The 17164-nt window shown below is 53.2% G+C and overlaps 5 non-coding genes across 5 annotated transcripts; 1 reads left to right on the plus strand and 4 right to left on the minus strand.

Moving 5' to 3' along the window:
* Positions 1 to 922: 922 nt before the first annotated feature.
* On the minus strand, positions 923 to 995 carry TRNAK-CUU. The gene has a single exon. It is a non-coding gene; the product is annotated as a tRNA-Lys (tRNA).
* Positions 996 to 5707: 4712 nt separating this feature from the next.
* On the minus strand, positions 5708 to 5780 carry TRNAR-UCU. Its single transcript has one exon. It is a non-coding gene; the product is annotated as a tRNA-Arg (tRNA).
* Positions 5781 to 9356: 3576 nt separating this feature from the next.
* On the minus strand, positions 9357 to 9438 carry TRNAS-UGA. The gene has a single exon. It is a non-coding gene; the product is annotated as a tRNA-Ser (tRNA).
* A 2712-nt stretch (positions 9439 to 12150) lies between these two features.
* Positions 12151 to 12223, plus strand: TRNAV-AAC. The gene has a single exon. It is a non-coding gene; the product is annotated as a tRNA-Val (tRNA).
* A 4464-nt stretch (positions 12224 to 16687) lies between these two features.
* TRNAC-GCA lies at positions 16688 to 16759 on the minus strand. The gene has a single exon. It is a non-coding gene; the product is annotated as a tRNA-Cys (tRNA).
* Positions 16760 to 17164: the final 405 nt, after the last annotated feature.

Here is a 17164-nt window from a genome sequence, read left to right on the forward strand (position 1 = left end):
AATTGTTTGCACAAGTAAGTGTATTTGTGTAAAAGGGTGCAGAGGCTGGGCTTTAAGGGGCAGATAGCCATATTGTAGTAGTTGGAAGCTTTGCTTTCCCCATGGCCTCCAAAGAGTTTCCAAACATTCTGAAGGAGGCCAGGAAGTTGCATTCTTCTGCTTGAACTCCAAGGGAGAAAGGCAAGGTAGACTTTTGTTGAAGAGGATAACTCCCTGACCGGGAATCGAACCCGGTGAAAGCGCCAAATCCTAACCACGAGACCACCAAGGAGATGACATTTGGGGGGTTGGGCATAACTTTCTAGGCCTACTTTCTGTCCAACTGAGGCCATTCGTTCGTCTTCAAAGGAGGTTAACACAAGCTCTGAGCTCTTCGTTTCCTTATGGTTCCCTTCCTATTTTTAGCACTGATATGAAAAAGAAACAGAAAACATATTAAAACAATTTCCAGTATTGTTATACATTGAGGCCACGTCTTTTTTTTTTTTTAAAACAGTTTTATTGCTATCTTGTTTTACTCTCCATGGGCTTACAGAAATGTACGAGGGATGAATAAGATGTGGTGGAATCGTCAGTCTTAAGCAATCTCCATCCCAATGAAAAGGGCTGGTGGAGGATTTGAGAAAGAAGCAGTTATCTCAACTACTGAGCGCTGGCGAAGATATAGAAATAAGTAGAGAAGCTCTAGATGGCTGCTCAGGGGGTGGGGGGCAATCAGCTTCTGAAAGGTTATTTTTTCCCTCTCTTGCCTGGGCTAGAAGAGACTCAACTCTCTTAGGACCATGGAATTGTCAATGTGTCTTGTCTTCATGATGTACTAAAGGTCCGAGACCACCTCAGCTGGTTGAGAGGACAAAGAGTGGATTCTATTATGCTCTGAGACTCTAAGGGAGAGAGTGATGTCGAAGAGTGCAAGATCAAACGCCCAACATGGGGCTCGAACCCACGACCCTGAGATTAAGAGTCTCATGCTCTACCGACTGAGCTAGTCGGGCTAGGCCTCAAGGGGTTGCAAAGGCACAGACAGTGCAAAAGAAGAGCGAACGAAGTTTCTTTTCGTGCTGAGATTCGTTTCCTGACATTTGCCTTCTTTCCAGGTTCCTTCGCTCTCCAGCTAGCAAACAGGGCCCGTTCCAAGGCTTGTTAGATGCTGGTGTCTAGACCAGAGAAGTGGGGTTCATCTAGCAGCTGCTCAGAGAAACCTGGGTGGAAGGGTGGAATTTAGGATTCTCCCACCAGGAGGAGGTGCTGTTTCTCAGAAAATGCTTCTCAGCGCCCAAAGAGGGGGCAGAGAAGACAGTTCCCCGCCGGCCGCCAGACACATCTTTTCACAGGGAATCAGAACCCCCTGTGGTAAAACTCCTCCAAGGATGTGCGGCTCCAGGAATGTCAGAGAAGGGAAGGACTGTTTGCTTTAGGAGGTGGGTGCGGGAACCTGCAGGTCCTTAGGTCCCTCCAGCGTCCGATGAAAGCATTTGGGGGGAAGGGGCCAGGATAGACAAAAACAGGAAAGAGGGGCTTGCAGCTCCTGTGCAAACACCATGTTGCCAGCGGTCCAAGAGAAGCGGGTGGGGGTTTGAGTATTTTGGCTGCTTCCTGAGGGCACGGAACTCACAACTTGGCAATGCTCAGAGCCCCGTTCCTCGGGAGTTTTCTTTGTGTTGGTCTTGTGATGCTGAGGGAGGAAGCTGAAGCATCATTTGAGTTTGTTTCAGTGCCTTCGGTTGGGTTAAGGTTGTGACCCATTCATATATATAGTATGAACTATATACACTAACTATACTACAAACGAATAAAGTTTACTACAACTATATAAATCTGAACTATATATACAAGAATGAACGAGAGAAACTACGAGTAGCTAGGGAAGTGGAGGTCAGCTAAGCCGCGCTCCACTGTTCCAACGACCGACACGGGCAGTAAGAAGGAACTGAGGGGCGGGTGGGTCAGCAGGGGTATATATCTGGCGCTATAGCGGCGCCACTCCAGGGGGCGCCCAGCCGACCCACCAAGTGTTGCTAGGGTAAAAATTTTCCGACGAACGTGCACACGGCGTGCGCACACCTAACTGGAATGCATATGAGCAATCACTCGAAGAAGAACTCCTTCTTTCTTGTATATTGCAAAGAAACCTGGTGTTATTTTTCACCAAGGAAGCTGGGAGATGTTTGAACACAAAGTATTGCAGCTTGGGAACAATCCCCCAGAAATGGCATCTTCCACTCCACAAATCAGTAGCAAACAGTTAATATTAGTGTTTGTCTGAGAATAGAGGGAAGGGGAGTGTTTACTCCGACACCTCAGTGAGTGAAACAGACAGAAAGAGCAAGGCTGTTCTGAAAGACAACGGATCTGTCTGGAGGCAAACAGACCTTGAGAATGAGCAAGAGTGTGAAGAGATTCAAATGGGGGTTAGGTGTTAGTTAGGTTGGTCTGACAAATTTCAAGAAAATACCAATGCTCATAGACTGATGCAGACACAGCCTGACAACTCCCCCACTGCCAGCTCCCCATCGGTGTCAGAAGCTCTCCCTTCCCTGCTCCCCAGCCCTCAGCCCCAGGAACCACTGTCCTCTGCTTCCCCCTCTGGCCCCACCAACTTTTCCTCCCATTTCTGGGTCCCTCGCCCCAGGGGCCAGACACGGGGTCCTACTCACCACAATGCTCTCCACGAGGGCTGCTTTGGAGACCTGGGGCTCCAGAGTGTCCAGCCCCTGCTGCTGTGCCAAGAAGCACAGACGTGGGACAGCATGGAGGAAGCCGAGCTGTTGGGCCCTGTCCTCCACCAACTAGGAGTGGGGGAGAGAGAGAGAGAGATGGTTAGGTGAGGACCTCCACATGGGCGCCAACTTATATGGGCTCCTGGGATCTTTAGCCCCAGGAATATTCACAGTCAGGGGCTCTGCTCCACCAATATTTGGAGCTAGGTTTCTCCCCTGCTTGGAGCGCCCCGCCCCCGCCTCTCACCCCCCCCCCCACTGCCGCCGCCAGGGCTGGAGCTTCCCCCCCTCCATCCCGGAGCTTCCCTGCTTGAACATAAAGAGTGCGCAGCGCGCGTCTCTCTCCCTTGCTGCTGCTGCTGCCGCCGCCGCCTAAGGGCTACAGCATAAGAGCAGTGCTAGCTGCTGTAGCACCTCAGGAGGGGAGGGGACCCTGCCGTTTTTGGCAGCCCTCCCCTCCCGCTACCTGGAGGAGACACGAAGGGGACTTCCGGCCAGGAGATGGACATCACTCACCTTAGCAGCTGCTGGGGCTTCTGTGAGTGTTTGCCCTGCAGACAGTCTGCTCCGAGGGAGAGGAGGCTCCCCAAAGTCCTGCCTGGCTTGGTGGGGAGCAGTTCCAGAGCAGCGCCCAGGGACTCCGTGACACCCGGTACCCACCACAGGGGAGGCGAGTGGGCTTTCTGGACCTGAGAGAGTCCCTAGGAGCATGTGCAGTGACTGTGGTGCAGAGTGAGTGTGCTGCGGGGAGCGGGGGGAGGAGGGGTCCCTCCCCTGGAGCTTGTGGCTGCCGGTAACGGGGGCGGGGCGGGAGTCCTCTCTGGCCATAGCCCTGGGGCAGCCTGTCTGCATCCCAAGTTCCTTATCCCCAGCCCTGCCCCACCCCAGTCCCTGCACCCCCAGCACCCCAGCCCTGAGCACCCTCCTGCACTGTGAACCCCTCATCCACAGCCCAACCCCAGAGCCCTCACCTTAGGGGAAAAACATGCAACTTAAATTTGGTGGTCAGTTTAGAGTATCATTTTGTTTAACATGATACTTGACTATTTTACACCCCTTTAAAGTATATAACTAGTCGTATACAGGTGTTACAAAGTGGGAATGTTCTTCTCTGAATACTGTGTGGGTGCCTCAGTTTCCCCTGTGCATTTCTCAAGGATCTAGATGGTGGAATAAGGGGGTGTGATTGTTGCAGAGCCCTAGAGGGACAGTGTGAGCTGTCTGCACAGAGAATGGCTGCAACCCTGACTCCTGGTAACTGATGGCCTGGGCCACTCTCCTGCAAGGTGCCAACTGAAGGTGTTGGAGAACAAAGAGATCAGGTGGCCTCCTAATGCCTGGAAAAGAGACAAAGGCCAGAGGAGGGAGTGTCAGTGCCTGTGTGGACTTCTGGGAAGTGCATGGGGTGGAAGGGGATGCTGGGATGCTTTCGAACAACTCCATACAAAGCCAGTCAGGACTCTGGGGGAGCCTCCTCTCTTGGAGCGTACTGTCTCCAGGGCAAGAAGCTTACACCTTCCTGGGTCTGACCTCAGAGCATTCAGCCCTTCCACACCGTGCGCTTTCCGCAGTGAGTCTGCCCAGGCAGGTCCTGGGGCAACCAGAGGTCCCTGCACCCCAACTCTGCAGTCAGATGTGACTCTCAGCCAGACAGTAAAACAGAAGGTTTATTAGATGATGGGAACAGAGTTTAAACAGAGCTTGTTGGTACAGAAAACAGAACCCCTCTGTCAGGTCCATCTTGGGGGGTGGGGAGCCCAGAACCAAGTTCTGGGTCTCTCCCCATTTCCCCAGCCAGCTCCAAAATGACACTCCCTCCTCTGGCCTCTGTGTCTCTTCCGGACAAGGAGGCCACCTGATCTCTTTGTCCCCAACACCTTCAGTTGGCATCTTGCAGGGGAAACTGAGGCACCCACACAGTATTCAGAGAAAATATTAAGAACATTCCCACTTCATCACAACAGGTGCAACAAAATATAATACTGTATATTGAAGTAGGCAAGTGCTGCTTCTGACTTTCCACTTTTAATTGACCCTTGTAATCTTGTGGCACTGACGCGTTGTAGCTTCATTTTATATCGGCTTACAGGGCGGGAGCGGGGGGCACCACCATTTTGGGCCCCACCAAAAATTATACAAACCTGCCGCCTATGATTGCTAAGTATACTTGTGATACGTAGCCTATGGAAATAACCTAGAAGTAATGGAGTAAGCCCCTCCCCTGTGTACTAGACAACCTGGACCCAACCTTCCCGGGCCCACTATAGTGGGAAGTCTGAAACACTAATTGGAACAGGTGTGGCAGGCCCGTACGAGAGAAGGTGCAGGGCACTGCACTACGCAAGGGGCAGTGGGACAAATGGAATATCAGCACCTTCCACCTTGATGCCTGGCCCGATCAGGAAATGTGTCACCATATGTCCTATGTCTTGCTAAGGGGGAGAATGGGAACAGGGACACAGGCAAGGCTCTGTGGCAGCAGGGCTGGGATGGGGACACCGAGGAAGGAAACTGGAATCATTGCTTGCTGGAAGTTCAACCCAATAAACATCTCATTGTTTGTACCTTCGGACTTTGGGTATTGCTGCTCTGTGTGTATGCAAGAAGGACCTGGTAATGGGAGGGTGAAGGGATCTCTAACACTAACTAACATCTAACACACATTTGAACCTCTTCTTCTCACACCGTTGCTCATTCTCAGGGGCTGCTTTGTCTCCAGACAGATCCATTCTCTTTCAGAACAGCCTTGCTCTTTCCCTCTGTTTCACTCACTGAGGTGTTGGAGTAAACACTCCCCTTCTCTCTAGTCTCAGACAAACACTAGTATTAACTGTTTGCTACTGATGGGTTTAGAAAGCATTTGTCAAGATGCCATTTCTGGGGGATTTTTCCTAAGATCCAGTATTTTGTGTTCAAACATCTCCCAGCTTCCTTGGTGAAAATAAGGCCAAGGTTTCCTTGCAGTATACAGGAAAAAGGCAGTTTTTCACCCCAGATGGGACTTGAACCCACAATCTCTGACTTAGAAAGCCATTGCCTTGTCCATTAGGCCACTGGGGCCCTGTGAAAGAATGGAAATTCCATCTGCTAAATGCATATTTCTCATATTAACTTGGAAGCCAAATACCCTCTTTCTGCACCTTACAGAAATGTCTGCACCCCCTGGCAGCGAGGCTACTGGGGAGGTCGCTGACAGAGCTGAGCCCCACCTTTCTGCCAGCCATCTTTAGAGAAGAAGGCTTTTCCCCTGACAGCCACACACACAGCGCTGCCTGGCGTCCCGAGAGCCTCCCTCGTGTTCTCCTGCAGCAGCCGCCTGCCGGTGTGGATGGGAAAAGGGGATGAGGAAGCAGTGCGGCCTCAGGCCAGGACAGGAGGCCCTCGCCACGCCCAGGCCTGCCTCTTGCCTTCAGCCCAGGCAGCCAGAGGTGCCAGGAAGCTCCCTGGCAGGCCACCGCCTCAGCCAGGAAATAAGGAAAAGGGGATGAATGAAGAAGTCAGGAAATAACAAGGAAATGAAGAGATTTGTCGAATGGGTTTCTGCCCGATTTACCATCTTCTCAGCTACCGCTCAAATTTAAAGACCTAAAGTCGACCTATCGGCATAAGTACAGATGGTTAGATGGGAATTAAAAGGAGCTGCTGTCACAACTGTTAGGTGCCTGCAAGCAGCATGCAGACCGTTTAAAACCGCTGCAATTAGAGGCTCAGCGGAAACGTTTGCCCTAAATCAGAAACGACAACAGGACGACCAGCAGAAAGCCACTCTAGGTACATGGCAGAGTAATGGAGGCTGTTAGAGGCAAAAAGTCATTCCTCAAAATTTGGAAATCAGATCCCAGTGAGGATAATAGGAAGGTGCACAAACTCTGGCCTGTTAAGTGGCAAAGTGTAACAAGTCAGGCCAAGAAAGAATCTGAGAAGCAACATGCTAAAGACACAAAAGCTAAGTATAAATCCGGTCAATGCGAGTCCTGGTCTGTCCCCGCAGAAAGGTGAACCCCCTCTGTGGCTGGAGTGAGCTCCTCTAAGCTGACCTCACTACAGACCTGCGCCAGGTAGTGCTCATTGTAAAAATGTTTCCTCTGACAGTTGGGAAAACGGGACCAGCGGTGCTCAGGCCGGCTGACACAATTAAACCCCCCACCCCCAACAACAAACATCATGCAGTCCAGAGGAAGGGAACCTTTGATCTTTCCTCTCATGCCTTAACTGGGGACCATACACACTAATATAGCAGTAACCAGTGCCACAGAGCACAAAGCCCACCAGTAATGCCCTCCCTGGTCGGAGCTCCAGCCCCTTCTGTACTCGCACCGCCAATGTGAAGAACAAGACTCCAGCCCCATCATTCTTCTCTGGCCAGGAGACCCTTCCTCCAATCACCCTCTGCCCATTGATCTATCCTAAAGTCATGAATGTGCATTTCCTGAACACTCACCATGGCCAAGTCCAGCTGCTCCAAGGCACTGAACATCAAGCGCCTCCTCTTGGGCCCCCAAATCCCTTCCACCTTCCACACAGCCACTTTTACAGATGCCCCTTCCCTGGTACTGCCCTTGCTCAGCTGCACAGAGGAGTTTTCGCCCCCAATCTCTGCCTCTCACTGCCCAGCAGCCCTCTGGCACCATTCCTGAGGGTCACCCTGCCTTGCTCTCTTCCTGCCATGTTGGGAAAGGCAGCTCCCATCTCTCCTTGGTAAAGGTCAGGTGGGCCAACTAGGGGCAGAAGCCCATTCTATGTTTTCCTACTGCAGAGCCCAAGATCAGAGACTCACCGTCAGTGCCACCCAGAGGGGAGGCAAGCAGGGCAATTTGCCCCAGGCCGCACAGGGGCCCCATGAGACTACAGTATTGCAACTTTTTTTTTAATAGAAGGGGCCCCCAAAATTGCTTTGTTTCAGACCCCTAAATCCTCTAGGGCAGCCCTGCTCATCTTGGGTGCAGACACCACTGTGCTCCCAGAGAACAAGCCACCACTGCACAAAGAGAGATGAAAGGACCTGCCAAAGCCTGGGATTGAAACAGAGACCTTTAGGTCTTCAGTCTGATGCTCTCCCTACTGAGCTACTTCAGGAGCTATGTAGGAGTATTTTGGCCTGTTGCTTCTCTGTCTGGGATGTTTTTGCAGCAGTTGCACACAAAAAGGACGTCATTGTGAACAGCCCATGAAGACAAGACTCGCTTTTGCCTGCCTTGCTCAGCTTGACTTGTTGCCTCACCCCGTTCCTGCCCTAGTGCCTGGGTTGACCTGGTGGTGGAAGGGGACTGGGGGCCAGTGGCACGGGGAGGAAGTTGACCTGGACCCTGAGCTAGACTAGACCCTGCCGGTGAGAGTCTGGCCACCACTTGCCGCCCCCCCCACCCTGCTGTCCTGGCTTCCCCCACTGGGCGTCATTTCGGGAGGGAAGTGGGGCTTCTGCCTCCCCTCCCCGATTTTCATACCGCAGAGGAGTGCGAACAGGAAAACGAACGGCTGCTCCACACCCCCACCGGAGGAACCCGGCGCCCTTAGCTGTGGGGAGTAAGAAGTGGCTGTTGGCTGACAGGGCCTGTCCCCGAGCAGCTGGAACAGCAGCTGCCACCTCCCCCTCGGCTCCAGGCTGTGGGAAATGCTCATTGCCTGGCTGCATGGGCGGATGCTGCTCCGTGCTCTGGAGAGCGTCTGTATTGCTCTGTCAACCCCCCGTATTCACTGAGCCAGTCAGGTAAGGTCCCAAGTGCCCCCTCCGGCCTGGCAGCTGAGAGTCTGTGCAAACATCAGCCCCCCTGCCAGCCCCACAGGCAGCAGCAGCGCCAGCCCCCCAGCACCACAGGGGCACTCAATGCACTTCCTGTGGGGAAATGGCTCCTTGGCGTCCAGCTGCTAGAGTGAGAGCCAGGAGAGAGCAGTGTCTGGCTCACCGTGGGGGAGAGAAGAGAGCTGGTGAGTGCGGATCTCCCTCAGCCTCCCCCGCAAGGCTGGTCAGTTTTATTGTCACTGTGATAGTCGGTGCTTCCCTTCAGGACCGGCCCTAGAGGGATCCAGGGTCTGGGACAAATCCCCCCTTTCCTGCCCAGGCCCTGCCCCCACTCCACCCTTTCCCCCAAGCCCCCACCCCTGTCCCATCTCTTCCCACCCTGCACCTTCCTGCCCATTCCTCTCCCTCCCCCACCTCTTCCTGTCTCTGCTCCTCCCCCTCCCCACCCAGTGCCTCCTGCACCCCACTGAACAGCTGATCACTGGCAGGTGGGAGGTGCTGAAGGGGAAGAGGAGGAGCTTGTCAGCAAGGCCTGTAGTGGGGTGGGGGGGTGGTGGGGGAGCTGGCTGCCAGTGGGCGCTGAGCACCTATTTTTTCTCTGTTGGTTCTGCAGCCCCATAGCTCCCATGGAGTCACTGACTTGGCTCCTTTTATACTCTAGAGAGAGGCGCAGAACCAGGGCTATGGCTGATCTATGGGGCTCCAGGTGAGTGGCAGAGGATACAAGTGCTGAGAGTTTGCCTGACCCCTCAGGGATACAGTGTGAGGTGGTGTCCAAGGGATCTCTATGAAAGGAGCAGAACAGGATTTACTTGGGGTGGGGAGAGAATTGAGAGTGTCTCAGGGGGTTGTACAGAGGTATTGCCCAGGTGAGAGACTGGCTAAAACACAGGCTTCGCTGTGATTAGGATTTGAACCTGCGCAGGGGAACCCTATTAGATTTCAACTCCAATGCCTTAACCACTCGGCCATCACAGCTGCGAGTGCAAAACTTTCCCAATGCCAGAGAAACTGGTAAAGAATCCCAATGCCCAGGTGTGAAGTCATCTGAACTACAGAATTCCCATCGCAAACCTGGCTCCCAAAGCACAGGGGGGATTGGGGGTTTGTTCTCTTTGCTTAGCCATGTGCAGTCGCACAGAGAGCGCGTTTAAAAGTCTCCCCTCCCACAGAGCGGGAAGGGGAAATTATTCTGAACTGGAAGCTTGATGTGAATGAGGATGTCTGGGCCACAGGGTCAGGGACTGATCTTTGCTAGAGAAACCAGTGACACACGGAACCAGGCTAAGGAAAATGTTTTCTGGAGTCAGTAACTGGATTAGCAGCAGTATTGTGCAGAGAAATGTCTCACAAGAGGAGTCAGCGCATTGGTGGTTCGGTCGCAGAAGTCACAGCTACGGCGGGGGAGGTCTGGCTTTGGTTTCTGGCCAACAGAGGGATGAGTTTTATTGTCTCCAAATTTCAGTAGAAAAATTCAGACCCAAACTGGGTGTGGTGGGGGTTTCTCTGGTTTGGTTTTTTTCTCATTTGAAATGTCCTTGATCATTTTTCTGGAAAAACTATTTGGACAAGGCCAAGGAAGAGTTAGAACAATTACAAATCTCCATGGGCGTGAGGGGGTCTCTCAGCGCCGGGGGAGGGGTGGAGATTTTCATGGAGGGGAGTTGAGGAGATAAATGAGAGGCTTTTGCTCCAGCAGAAGGAGCGGCTTGGCAGGTTCATTTTTACCAAGTGACCCCCCCCATACACACACACACGTTGCTCCCCTGCTGCTGCTGCTGCCCCAGTTCAAACCCCACTGTCACCCCCAGCCTGTGACCTACAGCTTCCCACTGACAAATCCCTTATCTATCAGAGACAAAATCCCCTCGTCTGCCCCTTCTCCCAGCTGAGCCCTCCCCCCACAGAGCCCAGGACAACCCCGACCTAGCCATGCCGGGGGGTCGGGCTTAATCTTCAAGGCCGAGCTCAAAACCTTCAGCCGGGCACGTTTCGCTCCCTTCCCTCCTCGGCCCAAGTGGCAAGGGAGAAACGGATGAGACACGCCGGCTGGAAGACGCCTCCCTCCCACTTCTCTATAGCCTGCTGTGACGTTATTAATATGAACTGGGACCGCAGAGATCATTGCTGTCACCACTGTTATATATGTGCAGCAAATATTGTGCAAAGGTTGGCGTGTGAGGTGTCTAGGACAAGGTTGTGATTTGCTGGTTATAATGATGCTGGCTGTATGTGTGCACCATTTTTGTAGTTGAAGTTATGAATATGGGCAATGTACTTGTATCTCAAATGTATTTGATTCCAAGTAGCCTCAGTGTCGTCAGCCCCCAACTCCTTCAGGAGTCCATAGCAAAGAGACCCCCCCTCCACTGTCCTGGACTCCCTGGGGGGTGCCTCCCACCCCCCGCCCAATGGAGCACCAAGGATTAAAGTGGCAGCATCTAGTGTCAGTGGGGTTCAGTGGCTCAGGCCAGACACCTGAGCTGGGGACCTGCCCCCATAGCACTGCTCGAGGGCCTGGGCCTGGGGTGTTCACAGCCCCCTCCTCGCCCCTCCGAGCCGAGCCTGGCTCCTCACCTGGAACAAAGCAGAAGCGTCTGTCGGCCTCGCTGCTGTCTGAGTCCCAGGCGCTGCTGCTGTCCCATGGGGAGCGGGCCGAGCTTCTGGGGATGGGAGAGGGATCCTCCACCTCCTGCCCTGGGAAGGCTGGAAGGTCCCCACTGACTGGGCAGGGCGATGCCTCCTGCTGGAAATCGGGGCTGGACTCCTGGGGCCGCTGCTGCCCACACAAGCCCCGGAGCCACCCTACCCGGTTCTGCTCCTGGGCTGGGTCCTGCCTGCCCAGCCGCATCCTGGCCCAGCTCCATTTTGGCCTGGCCGGTGCCTCTCCCACCTCGGCGCCTGCACCGGGAGCAGGTTTCCTCTTCCAGAAGGCTGGGCACCTCCACCTCCTGGCCCGGCCGGGAGCTCCTTCCCCGCCAGCGGGGATGGAGGGGCCGCTCCGCTCCTGGGGAAGAGAGACTGCTGAATTGGAATTATTTTGCAAACTGGACACCATTAAATTAGGCTTGAATAAAGACTGGGAGTGGATGGGTCATTACACAATTAAAGCTATTTCCCCATGTTTATTTGTCCCCCTACTGTTACTCACACCTTCCTGTCAACTGTTGGAAATGGGCCATCCCGATTATGCCTGCAAAAGGTTTTTTTCTCCTGCTGATAATAACTCACCTTAACTGCTCACTCTCGTTATAGTGTGTATGGCAACACCCATTTTTTCATGTTCTCTGTGTATATCTATATATCTTCCTACTGTATTTTCCACTGCATGCATTCGATAAAGTGGATTTTAGCCCACGAAAGCTTATGCTCAAATAAATTTGTTAGTTTCTAAGGTGCCACAAGTACTCCTCTTTCTTTTTGCAGATAAATTAATGGTGGTTAAGTCCATGAATGGCTATTAGGCAGGCTGGGTAAGGAATGGTGTCCCTAACCTCTGTTTGTCAGAGGGTGGAGATGGACGGCAGGAGAGAGATCACTTGAGCATTATCTGTTAGGTTCAGTCCCTCTGGGGCACCTGGCATTGGCCACTGTTGGCAGATAGGATGTGGGGTTGGATGGACCTTTGGTCTGACCCAGTATGGCCATTCTTATGGTCTTATGAAGGGAGGGGCACAGTCCTGTGGCAGAGTTTCTGTAGTGTAGTGGTTATCACGTTTGCCTAACACACAAAAGGTCCCTGGTTCGAAACCAGGCAGAAACACAATGGCTTACTTTTCCCAGCTCCTACTGGCCTGTCCCTGCTGTTGTAGGAGCAGCAGTGATTTCTATGCTCAAAAGGTCTGTTATACTTCCCCCGCTCCCACTTTTGTCTCCTCTCCCTCTCTGAATGCCTGTGAAGTGGTTATCCCCTCCTGCGCCCCCCTGGAATGCTGGTGGGATGAATGGGCTGGTTGAAGAGCAGAAGAGCTCCCAGGTAGACAAGGTGTCTGGGACTCTAATTAGGCAGCGATCACACACCCAGAGCATGGACACTGCCCAAGGTGGAGTGTGACCAACCAGATGCAGCCAAGTCATCTCTAGTCGCAGGGCATGAGGTGCAGGCCCTTAAAAGGGGAAGGGGCCCTGTGCTCAGGAGAGCACTCACAAGCTTGTACCTCCAGTGAATGCCCTTTGCCCGGACCGCCTGGCCAGTGGTTCTCTGCGTTGTATTTCATTGTGCCTCAGGGAGACTTACCTTCATCGCACCGTCCATAGCTGTGCTGTGGGACACTTACCTTGCAGAATCCAGACATCTCCAGTGCTGTGCCTGTCCTGGGAGCGTGAGTATGCAAGTGTGAGTGTGACCCCCCCCCCCCAAAGCTTCTTCTTTTGAGCTTAGCTGTCAGTATAATAAATGTGCTGCTTTCTGCCAAACTCTGTTGGGTCATTAGTTCTCCCTACGCTGACTAGCTGGCCCAATTTTGGGTAACACCTGTGATAACCCCAACCCCTGCAGGATAGAGGGTGGTGAAATGAGCTGGGAAAAAGCCTTGGCATCAACAGGGGAAAGCTAGAGGACCTTGGCCAGTCACCTTTTGAAGCCTTGTGGTTTGGTCTCCTCTGCCCTGGGAGGTTGGCCTATGGAGGCCGGCTCTTCCTGCTGCCTCCTCTGTGTGACTTGCCAATGGAGGGAGTGAGGCGGGAATGGGGCAAAAGAGGAAAGTTGAGCTGAGGAAGGCAGGGCAGAAGCTCAGCGCCTCAGTGCGGCTAAGTGGGGTTAGTAGAGCACCACCAGTCGTTCTGCAAAGCCTGGGGAGGTGCAATTGGCTGCTGGGAGGTAGAATCCTGTGCCTGCCTCTTGGCTTCCCAGGGATGGCTACTTGCAGCCCAGGAGAAGAAGGACGGTTCTAGGTGAAAGGAAGACAAGCAAAGCTCTGGGAGGAAATTTAGGTGCGCGGTGCTGGCTCTGTGCTGGGGGAGGGGGTTGAGGTGCAGGAGGGGTGGCGCTTACCCCAGGCACTGCAGCTCCCAAAGTGACCGGTACACACAACCCTCTGGCAGCAGCTCCTAGGTGAGCAGGGCCAAGGGGTCTCTGTGTGCCGCTGCCTGCAGGCGCTGCCCCCAGAGCTCCCATTGGCTGCAGTTCCTGGCCAATGGGAGCCGCGGAGTTGGTACATGGGGCAGGGGCAGTGCATGGAGACACCTCTCCCCCACCCCAGGGGATGCTGGGACATGCCGGCCATTTCTGGGAGCGGCATGGACGGATGGAGGCAGAGTGGACATGGAGTCACATCAGTGCTGCTGGCACAACTCTGCACACCCATGGGGGGAGGGGAGCAGAGGGCCTCCATGTGCTGCCTGGGTTAGGGGCAGTGCACAGAGCTGCCTCCCCTCCAACCAGTACTGGATTTACCATGGCGCAAGTGGTGCTATGGCGCTGGGCCCACGGTCCAGAGGGTGCCCAGCCTGCTCTTCTCCGCCCCCTGCTCTCTTCTGTGGGGGCAGAAGCTTGATGCTGCCGCCTCCTGCTGCAGCAGGGCAGCCTCTGCCCGCAGCCAGGATCCCCTCCCGGGTCTATTACAGGAGTGGGTGGGTGGGGTGTTTTAGCCTGCAAGGTGCAGCAGGTCGGACTAGATGATCACACTGGTCCCTTCTGACCTTAAAGGCTCTGAGTCTAAAAGGGAAGTAAAGGGAAAAAAATTAAAAATCAATAAGACATTGTAATACCAGGATGACTCCCCAACAGCTCACTGTATAGTCCTGCCCCTTTCTTCCTCCACTGGGTGTTTAATGACCTGCTGGGATTTGGGACATTGATTCTCTCATTCCATTGCTAAAGTGATACATTGTGAGTGAAATTAAACCAATTCCCAGGGGGGAAAACATCACATCCCTGCATTGGCTGGGAATCGAACGCAGGTCAATGGCTTGGAAAGCAGCTATGCTCACCACTATACCACCAATGCAGCTGGTGAGAGTAGCTCTCTTATGTGCCACTTATGCTTGTCAAGTGACTCACCCACCCCACCCCACACTAAGGAGCTGACCGGAGAAGCTGGAGGCAGCCTGTCAGCTGGGAGCAAAGGCAGGTCCCCAGAGTGACTGACAGACGGGGACATGGACTCTACATCCCAGCCTGAGGTAGCTCCAACCCCATCTCTGCCCTCAGAGAAGGGAAATTAAAATCAATGACCATAATGGCAGATTTTACCCCAGAAGGAAGGAGACAGCTCCTTTGAAAGCACATTTTGGGTTGGTTCCTGCTACGGACACATGGCTTTGTTGCGGATGGTGCCAATCCTTGGGGCTCTGCCCAGAGAAGGAACCATTCAGGCTGTCACTCAAGTGAAGAAGGGAGATGATTTTTTTGACAGGGACGGCTGCCTCGTCTTATGAGTGTTGGTCTGTCACCTTCTAATCTAGTGGGTGCTTGGTACATGCAGGCAGCCCCCGCTCCGGGGTCTCTCCCGAGGAAATAAAGTTTCTACACACAATCCCAAAGCCTTTCACTGAAAGGAGGGAAAGGAAATGGCCACAAGATGGAGTGAGGACATAAGGAATGTAACACAACCCCGTTCTTAGGGGTAATCCGTTATTTTTTGTAAAGAGCCAAAATTTTTGCTCAGGGTCTACTCAAGGTCCAGACTGCAGTGTAAATAATAATAAAAAATAACAATAATAAAAATATTTTGGGGTCCATTCAAGAGCGATTTGGCCCACTGTCTGCCTATTGATTACCCCACATTGACTCTGAGAGGTGATTTATCTCCACTCTCTTGGATTTGAAGAGCTGGTTAGTTTTCCCCTGGGTATCCCACCAGGCTGAACATGCCATGCTATCGATGGTGACACTAGGATTGAAGGATGATATCGTATTATAAAAAACTGTAAATAAAGATGTGGTCTGAACGTGAGCGTCCTGTAATGAGAAGCTGGTTCCCCCAGTTCAGTTCCGAATGCTCTGCTAGAAACGCCCCTGGGACCCCGGCACTCCCCAGCAGAAGTGAAAGGAGAAACCCTCACTCTCGGTTTCCTCCCCCCCTCCTCCTCCTGTCCCCCATCCCGCTCAGAAGTGTCCATCGTGGTTGTCGGATTGGCAGTGGGGTCACCCCGAAGTATCGCATCCATCTCCCTGTAAAAACGGCAGGTCGTGGGGGCAGCACCGGAGCAGCGGTTTCCCTCGCGGGCTTTGTAATAGGCACTCTGCAGCTCCTTTACTTTAACCCTGCACTGCAGCGCATCCCAGTCATGGCCACTTTCCAGGATGGCCTTTGATACCTGCCCAAAGGTATCGTAATTCCTACGGCTGGAGCGCAACTGGGACTGCACAGCTTCCTCCCCCCAAACACTAATGAGGTCCAGCAACTCGCCATTGCCCCATGCTGGGGCTTGTTTGCCGCGTGGAGGCACGGTCACCTGGAAAGATTCACTGATTGCACTCCACACCTGGCTGAGCAAACAGGAAGGGGATTTTTAAAATTCCCGGGGCATTTAAAGGGCGGGTCACGTGAGGCCAGGGCAGTAGAGTGCAAACTGATGAGCAGAGTGGCTGAACAGGAATTCTGGGATATCTCCTAATACCCTGGAGGCCAATAACAGCGCTGGTGTGTGGCCACACCTGACGAGCAGCACTGCATCACCAGTGCTGCACTCGCTACACCCCAAGGCTTTGGCTACACTTGCACTTCAAAGCGCTGCCGCGGCAGCACTGCCGCAGCAGCGCTTTGAAGCGCTAAGTGTAGTCAAAGCGCCAGCGCTGGGAGAAAACTCTCCCAGTGCTGTCCGTACTCCACCTCCCTGTGGGGAATAACGGACAGAGCTGGGAGCCGCGCTCCCAGCGCTGGGGCTTTGACCACACTGGCGCTTTGCAGCGCCGCAATTTGCAGCGCTGGAGAGGGTGTGTTTTCACACCCTGCTGCAGCGCTGCAAATTTGTAAGTGTAGCCAAGCCCCTAGTGTACAGCCAGTGCTGCAGCCAGGGGGTTGCAGAACTGGATGTGCCTTGCAGGTGTGGACAGTTACTAAGTTGCAGCGCTGGAAAGCCTCCACCAGCGCTGCAACTCTCAAGCGTAGCCAAGCCCTTAGAGGATTGGAACTGATTTCAGCGGGGGGACATGTTTGCTAGGTTTTTATGCATTTGCACAGGAAAACATTGAGTGTGTCCATTCATTTCAGGGATCCCTATTTAGTGGAGCTCCTGAGCATACTGGAAATTAAATTATTTTTATTAAAGAAACAGGCTTGTAAGGGAGCACTTGGATTTGAACCAAGGACCACTTGATCTGCAGTCAAACACTCTACCACTGAGCTATACCCCCTGACATTTGCATATGGAAGTCCATGATCTTAAGGATTTTGAAGGACGGGCTCTGCCTCAGAGAGCTCCTTTTCTATTCCCAGACCACAGGGGTTTAAAAAATGGGGTTTGATTAAACTTTATATACACATGTAGACACCACAGCTTGCACACCCACCAACATAGCTTCCCCCACTGACATAGCTACCACCTCTCGGGGAGATGGGTTAACTACACGGATGGGACAGCTCTCTCCCCTCCGCTTAGAGCAGCTTCATTATTTATGAATAGGTAGGAAATAACCTCCTGAATGGACAGGAACCAATGTATCAGATATTGCTGTGTCTGCATTCAATATGGGTAACTGGTCATATTGGGCTGGATTAGTAGGAGCGTTGCCAGCAGATCGAGGGAAGTGATTATTCCC

This window comes from Mauremys mutica, unplaced genomic scaffold (genome assembly GCF_020497125.1).
Source record: "Mauremys mutica isolate MM-2020 ecotype Southern unplaced genomic scaffold, ASM2049712v1 Super-Scaffold_100095, whole genome shotgun sequence".
NCBI classification, from domain to species: domain Eukaryota; kingdom Metazoa; phylum Chordata; order Testudines; family Geoemydidae; genus Mauremys; species Mauremys mutica.